Below are 9,068 nucleotides of genomic sequence, written 5' to 3' on the forward strand. Positions count from 1 at the left end.
TCCAATCACATATATGACATCACAGTGAATGGAAAAATAAAGTATGAACTGCAGGTAAGAAAATACAAATAACGGAAACCTAAAAGAAAATAAAAATTAATTTGTCAAGTTAATTTAGTTCAAGAATAACATTGTATTGTATCATAACCACTAAGACAAAATTAATAGCTTATCACACCATGACAATGGAGGGGCCAAACAGAAGTCTGATGAAATCCACTAATGGAGTGTTCTCATGGGTTGCAGGCATTTCTTCTAAGAGGTAGGTCATACATCATTCAGTTCAAGCAGAGATCTTACTGTTAGCATTTACACTTTCATGCCTTCCCACAGAATGTGTGGTAAGGGAGAACTGGTATGGTGGCAGACCCAAAACTACCTGAAATAAAGGCTCTGACTTTGAAGCAAAATAGTCCTTTAAAGGTTTGAAGTGTACCTGTTACCATTTCCTTCTAAATCAAGCAGTATGAAATCTAGTAGCCCTGTGGAGGAGAAACTTTTAAGAGTAGAGAGAACATAAGAACGACTGAACCACACACAACTAATCATCCTTAGGGCTATATCCTGCATCAGAAAGGCAAGATAGATGATCACAAGGGATAAAGAGTACTCCTGCAATACGTTCTCCATCCCAAAAACACATCTCCTAATGTTTCCTTTAAATTAATGAAGCCCCAGGCTCAAAAAGGGGTTGAAAAAGGTCATAAACAAGAGCTAAACTTTTAAAACCTTTTTTTTTTTTTTTTATTTAAGTGCAAACGTGATTGGTGTAGAACCTCAACCAGGGTGCCACAAGATTCTTTTAAGGGCATCATGTAATATTAGTAGTTAGGTGTGCAAACACCCACAAACGATTCACAAGATAAAGACAGAGATTTCAAACAGGAATCCAGAGCAACAAAAACATTCTAACCCATGGTGTTTTTGTAAGTTCTTTAACAAAAGAATTCCTCTATTATTTCTGTAGTCAAAAATGTGACTGAAACTAAGCCTTGGCGTTTTATGAAGGCTGCTTTGAGTCTAAAAAAGTTAAGAATTTCACCAGGAGTTTTAATACATTGGTTTTGTCAAGACCTATACCTCTGACTGCTTTTGAGGAAGTTGGAAAAGGTTTATAGGTTAAAGTATTTTGCTACCAAAAGCATTTTTCTAATATTGAAGGCATTGTGAGGATCCTGGAAAGGTTCTACACACCTGACCTGGTTTAGGAGGGGGATATAATATTGAAAAGTAAAATGTATATTCCATTTATATGATAGTCCTTTCAACCCCCTAAGGAGAAGTTCGTTCTCATGAACAAGGAACAGGACACTGAATCCAAGCAAAGAAAGGTATATCTGATGTGGGAAACAATAGACAAGGGGACCAGATGTAGTGAGGCATATAATTTAAGGTACCTTGCAAAATCCACAGACACTCTTTTCTATACAATACAATAGCTATACTTACATCACCAAACTGTCCAGGGGCTCTAGCTGCATTGTATTAGGAACTATAGAAAGAGGCTCCCTGTCTAACACATGTACTTCAGCACTGTCAGTGCTCAAATGTAATAAACATACAACTCAACAGTTTGATACACTTCACCAAAAATAACTAAGTCACTGCTAGATTGAGCAGTCAGAACTCTTGTGGTAGAGGCAATACCTTTTATTAACCCAACTAGATAGCTGAAATAAAAAAAAAAATATTTGCAAGCTCTCAGGCTCATACATCCTTCCTCAGGCAAAGGAGAATGTAAAGATTGTAAAAACTGTACAGATCTGGCAGAAATGTTACAGATCTTACAGATTTTATAGTTCTGACAAAAAAATTTACAATCTTTACATTCTCCTTTGCCTGAGGAAGGGTGCCTAATAAGCTTGCAAAAAATAAAAATAAAAAATTTTGCAACCATCTGGTTGGTCTTATAAAAGATAACACCTCTACCACAAGAGTTTTGACTGCTTTTGCTTTTATACCAACACAGCTCCAACCTATATCCCTGAAACATGGAAGATATCATAAGTAGCCATTTTGAAATGAAAACTTCATAATTTTACAAAAAAGAACTAAACTTAAACACCCAGAGACCTGAAAACAAACACTCCTGCTCCAGCCCATTGTTCGAGCCAAATTTGCACACCTGCAGAGCAGTTTCACCACAACACAACTTCCTTACCCAGGAGAAACATTCCCTCACCAATCCTCCTGTGTAAAATGAAACAACAAGAAAGAAGCAAAATTCAACATCCTGTTTGCCATCAAGTACCTCTGAAGTAAATAGGCTGCTCCAACTTTTATCTGAGCCTAACATGCATAAAATCAGCTTTTACACCCAGGAGAACTTACACCATCTACCAGAGCCCCTGTGCAATATCAAGTTTCATTTCTACCTGGGAGAAATTTTACAATCTTTGCAATTCTCCTTTGCCTGAGGAAGGCACATGAGCCCGAAAGCTGGCAAATAAAAAACAACTATCTAATTAGTTTAATAAAAGATATCGCCTCTACCACAAGAGTTCTGACTGCTTTTGCCTTTAGACCAACACAGCTTCAACTTATCTCTCTGCTAGATTGAGATCATTTACATTCAGTATGTGCGCCACTGAGCTATAAGATGGAACTTGCTCAGAAAACCAAACAATTTGTGGTTGGTCTTATCTCAAAGAGGAGCACACTCTGGAAATAGGAAAAGGTCAAATATCAAGAAACATGTGTTTCAAACATGTTTAATTCCTGTTTATTTTGCAAAATGATCATTTGCCCTGAATTTTCATAATTAACAAGTAATTTAATTCATTTTCAAATACTTCTTATAGGTATTTTAAATCTATGTTCAGCAAGTTCTACCACTGTGTGAACAAAGGGGTTTTTCTTTTCAGCCTTGTGAATGAAAGCTCTAGCTCTTAACAGTTAACCTTTTTATTTCTTAGGGACTCCTTTAACTGACAGTACCATCTCTAACTCTATTTAAAGAACCAAACAAAACCGGACAGGATTATGGTCACTGAAAAATTATAAGCTGTGAAGGCTACAGGTGTTCTTGATCAAGAAACATTTTAACTGAAACATCAATTCTTTCTTCCTTCCTCAAGCAACTCTTCCTCACTCCTACTGTTGCCTGAAATTCAGAAAACTTCAACCAACTTCATTTTTACCCTAACCCCTACCATCCTACTCACTTTACTGGCTTTTTCTAAGGTACTCGTCCCTGCAGTAGCTGAGCACCTTACATGTTAATTAGTTTATCCTTGATCTCTGGGAAATACTTGAAATAGCTAAAATTAGCCTGGTCACTGTCAGGTAGGAAGAACAGACAGGGCTGGGGCAAGAGCCTGAGCTTTCCCAACCCCCAGATCTGCACTCCAAATGCGCGCACAGGTTCACTACATCGACTAACCTGTTCCTGCTATAACTTAGTTCACCTCCTCAGGCAAGTTAATTTAGATTAGGTCTGTCATTTCCTGCCCAACTTAACCTCCCTGAACATCTGCACAGATAGCACTTACACTGACCTACCCCTGGTTAAATCCATCTAAATGTAACATTTGCAGACACCCTCAGAGAATTAGATCAACATGTTACACTAAGAATGTGAAAGCTGAACAAGTGACACATAAAGGGATTTTAAGATACACTCATTAAAACTCTGCTATTGTTAACACAAGCTTTTGATAGACTGACAAAATTTGGGAAGAAATCCTCTTGTTAAAGATACAATACCCTGACCTTTCAATTTAGGGCTGAAAAAGCTGCCATTCCAGTTCTACAATTCTGTAAGGCAGTTTATAAACAGGAAAAAAAATCCTCATATTAGCAATCTTTAAAAGGTAAAACAGAAGCCAAGAAATAGTCCACGCTTTTGCCAAGGGGGTAGCGGGGTGGGAGGAGCAAAGGCATCTTTGTTCATCATGAGAGAGAGAGAGAGAAAACAGGGGCACAAAGCCAATTTTTCAAACCCTCTTCAGATCACCTTTAATACATTACTAGCCCAATCTGGGCCTCACTGAATACAGACAGTATCCATCCTCCAAGTCCTGTCCTACATTCTTTTGTTGTTGCCAAATAGTGCCTGCATTCTGCCTTAACCCTAGGAGCAGTTCAGTTGCAAGACTGAGACAGTTTGTAAGAGTTCAGGTACTAAATTATAGATGCAGCTCAAAGATTATAGATTGCAGCACCACCACCCCCCACCCCGATTGGTTACAAGGGCTGTCAGTCTTGTGGCCCTGCCCCTCACCACCAATTGTTTATGAGGTTTGTCCACCTTGTGGTCCTGCCCCTCACCATCAACTGGTGGAAAGGGACAGGGCCACACAACAGGCAGCGCCCTCAGAGCCCATCTTGGGCTCCCCTTTGTGCTGGCAGCCACCCTCCCCAATTCCTTTCCAGCAGGCTGCACAGCCAGGCCACAGCACCATGAAGAGTGCTGGTTCCCCCTGGGGAGCCAGCATTTTATTTTCAGTAAGGCTCCCCCCACCCCCCAGGATTTCACAGGCATTGCCCGATTTCATGGGTAATGCCAGATTTCATGATTTCCACAAAAACATGATTTTGGTAGGTCCCTGTGTATCACTGTACCCATGAGCATGTGGGAGGAGTGGGAAGGAAAAAGTCAAAATTTGGTTTTTAGTGTTTGCAAGGTCACCAAAACATAACTGACTTATTGGATTTCAATTGTTTAAGAAGCCTGTTAAGTCTGACCTTTGAAACTTGGTGTATTAATTAAAAACTGCACACTGGGAAAAAAATCCAAATCTGAATTTTCCTAACAAAGACATATAGCAACTTTCAAATTACATTAATTCACACAATGAGGTATTTTATTAGGTACTGTTCTCCTCAGTCTGGATACATTAAAATGACATGATAGAACTAGTTTTATTTAAGGGATTCGGCCAAGAATCAAGTCAAAGGCAAATCAGTACATTACAAAGAGAAATGCTGACAGCAAGGTATAATGAGCATGGATCCTGGTTTTCTCCAATAAAAAAAAATCCCCAATTTTCAGATTAAAAAAAGTAACCCAAAATCCACATTTTTCCATGTCAGCTTTATGGTTCTCCACAATCACGCTGAAGGCCAGGACTTTTCATAGCTCTTTATTTATATACCACTGAGGAATACTGCTCAGAAACACTAACACTATTTTATACCTAGCATATATATTCTCCCCACAAGTGAAATGCATCTAAATCTTACCTCTTCATCAGTGTTGGCAACTGTAACCTAATGTATTCTCTCAGAAATCCAGGTCGCTAAAGAGTAACCTGACACCAATTCCTGCAATACTCCACTAATAATGTTCCTCAATCAATAGACTTTAACATTTTCCTTTGTAATGGAAGTCATATACACAGCAAGGCCAATGCTCCCTCTAGAACTGACTGTGCTGCTCATGTCTCCAGGCAGTTTCATGGGTCAGTGTTCACAGGTCCCCTGGACTCGTTCAAGGGGCAGAAGGCGCTGGCTAGTGTATTCTGGTCTGTGTTCCCCCTTGGCACACTCATTATTAACCTATAACTGTTACTCCCATCCCTGTTTTATTTATCATTTTTGTCCCCAGAATTAATTATGCTTTTCATGCCCTCCCTAATTAAAAAGGGAGGCTTATAGTTCTCCTGGTGGGCTTAGGCCGACACTGCACCCAAACCACAATTAAGCCTACTTGACAGGTATACAGTACCAGATGCTTCTCAGGACAATGTATGAAACCTAGCAGAGGAGAAATGCAGAACTACCTACACGTCAGGGCCATGTCACATGTTCCACTTAGGACCTGTTAACTGTACTTAAAACACAATCAGCCATGTGTTCAAGGAGTAAAACAGACTAAGTGCACTCATACGGTAGAGAGGATGACTCTCTGTGGGAGAAGTATCTCCTTATCATATTGAGTAACATGTTCAGCTATCATTGGACTCCTCACTGGCATAATAAAAGTTCAAGACTCTAGAGGTGCAGGGTTTGGGACTGATAATCAACTGATTATTGATCCCAGCATAGGCATTGCACCAGAGCTGGTTTAGGACTCCAGTGAGATGGGCTGGGACTGAGAATCAGCTTAGTGACCACAAATCAGTTTATTGTTGGTTCCAGCCCCAACACTGCACTGAAAACCAGTTCAAGATTGCCAATGGCAGAGATCTGGTTTGCCCCACTAATCCAACAGCAGTTATGGCACCCCCTCCTGGACTCAGCTCCTCATGCCTCCATCCACCCCCACCAGCAACACAAACCCCTCGCCCTTGCATGCCAGGGCAGGGGTTCCTGGGCTGGGCAGTGCTGGACAGAAAGCAGGAAAGGCACAGGCTCTGGGCATGAGGGTTACCTGTCCTCATGGGCAGACATGCAAGCTGCAACACCCAGCACAAGGATCAGTAGGGAGAGAGGGGAAAAGCACAGCCAGCTCCAGCCCTGTCCAGAGCAGGCTGAGATCACAGTAAGCGTAAGTATCACCATGTGATTGCTCAGAACACATTCTAACTTTTAATACAGCAAGCTAGTACTTACTACAATCTCAGATAAACAAGTGCTAAGTGTCCCATGAGATACAAGCAGTCCCCTAAGACAAGTTCTTTCCTAACTTCCATGAGTAAGAGATTTGTGTATGCCCTGAAATTGGAAGGTTTATATTCCTGTGAAAAAGATACGTTGTAAAATATAACTGAGAATATTCTGATTATTCATATAGAACAAAGTGAGGGCAAAATCCAGCCCAGGGGCTGGATCAGGCCTGCAGCAGACTCCATTCCCCAGCAACCCCTGCCCATATCTGGATGGAAACCAGCAAGAGACCCCAGCAGCAGCAGGGCCGTGACTGTAGGGCTAGAGTTTTCATGGAGACCAGCCCCAGCAGCACTGGCAGGGCACATGACTGAGCAGGGAGCTGCTTTCGGGCCAAGATCTCGCAGCAGTGACAGCATGGTCTGGAGCCAGGGTGGAACTGCGATCCACTGCCCGCACGCCCCAGACATGCTGTCGCTGCTGCAAGATCCCAGCCCCAGTCCCAGCCCCAAAGCAGCTCTCTGCCCAGCCACACGCCCTGCCAGTGCTGCTGGGGCTGGTCTCCAAGGAAACCCTGGCCCCACTGCTGCTGGGGTCTCCAAAGAAATCAGCTGCAGCAATGTGGGCAGGGGCTACCATGAAATGGAGTTCAGCTGCTAGCTGGACCCGCCATTTTGCCCACCCCAATACAGAATGTCTAGTCTCTCAGTTTCCAGTTAAGCTCTTGTCATTAATTTGTGATAAATTCATCAGATATAACAGTGTTGTGTGTAAACTATTTCCTATCAAAGTAAGATTAGTCATTGTTTTAGTTTTGCTGAATGTCTCATGTCCTTTAAATATGGGTTTACCCCCCATTCTTCACACCACTCATTTTTTGTATACTTTTGTGCCATTTTGTTCGTTTCCTCTCCAAGGCAAGCAGTCCCCTTCTAATCAGTCTCTTCTTATATGCATTTTTCCTTACCTCTGATGTTTGTCACCTTCTATGCATTTGCTATATCTTTTTACATATGGTGACCAAAAATGAACAATGTTCCAAACAGTAACATATCACAGATTTACATAATAGCATGTTTTTCTCCATATTTGCCATCTTATTCCTTTTACATCGTAAAGGGAAGGAGAGGAACCATCTATGGCTACATATCTAGCACTTATTTTCACTGGGCTTCATTATCCCAAATTAATATCACGTTTGTAGCGGCTAGCATGAACAAATCTACAAACATCTGGGTTTTTTTAACCCAAGGAACCAGCCAAGTCAGAACACTCAAATTTATATTCTGCAGTAAACCACTCCCGCCTTTCTTGTGCCTTCAAATGCTGAGCTTCATTTCCTGCATCTCCAGTTACAGACCTAATATCATGCTGGGAAAAATGAGTAAAATGGAAGAGTTATTCTGACATCAACCTTCCTTCACAGTTGTGAAGAGTGGCAATTATTTCTAACTGTTTTGAAAATGCATTACAATATTATTATTCAATGAATATTTAATGCTATTTTAGTAATTTTGGAATTAAAACTTCAATGAATCCCATCCACCTTGAACTCACATTACACAGCTATTAAATATCAACTTACTGTCATAGGAATAGACTTTGTTTTCTTAAAGAACACAAAAGCAAACTTTCACTTTATCTAAAAGGTAATCATTGCTCAAAGACACCAGAACATATGCTTTATTATTAAACAGACACAGTTATATCAGCTATGGTATATATACAGGTGTTACAGGAAACAGAATCTGTAACAAAACTGGTACTTTTCTGGCTGTCAAAGGCTACACATTATCTAGACCGTACTTAATAAACTCTTCTAAAAACAGATGTCCCCGATGAGCAACTGCCCTGCCACCTCTGCTGCTACCTGTACTCTTCCCTATAAACAAAAATCTAAAATTAATGCAATTCATGTCAGTTTCCCTACTAATCACAAGCTGCTGAGCAGCAATGAAACCCATCAAAGTTGTTAAGCTCACCTTGCTGCAACTTTCCATTTCCAGATTCTGGAAGACGCATACTTTGGAGAGGGGTTACTTTTACAGCCATAAGAATTTAGTTTTTCTAATGAAAAGTTAAAATTTACCACAAATAAATACTTAGGCCTTCACTTTTACAAAGAAAAATGCTGCACTCCTTACTGTACTCTTCCAAGTCTAGAGATGAGAAGACTGATAGGAGATTTGATAGCAGTCTTCAAATACTTGGCAGGCAATTATAAAGAGAATGAAAACTGCCTTTTCTCTGTGGCTGTAGGAGACAGGACTAGGAGCAACGGCCTCAAACTGCAGCAGACAGTTTGAGGAGATTCGGAAGAACTTTCTGTCTACAAGGATGGCCAAGCACTGCGGCAGGATACCTGGGCAATTGTGGAACCCCCCTCCCTGTCTCCCTGGGAATCCTCAAGAGCAGGTTAAACAAACAATTGGCTGAGATGGTTTAGTCAGGGACAGTCCTACCTGGAGCAGGGGGCTGGACCAGATGACCTCATAAGGTTCCTTCCAACCCTACTTTCCTATTATCCCAACAAGCAGATAAATGAATTTCCCTCTCTTAACACAAGACAGATTTAATTT

This window comes from Gavialis gangeticus, unplaced genomic scaffold (assembly GCF_001723915.1).
Source record: "Gavialis gangeticus isolate Ggan-Ray unplaced genomic scaffold, GavGan_comp1, whole genome shotgun sequence".
Taxonomy (NCBI): Eukaryota; Metazoa; Chordata; order Crocodylia; family Gavialidae; genus Gavialis; species Gavialis gangeticus.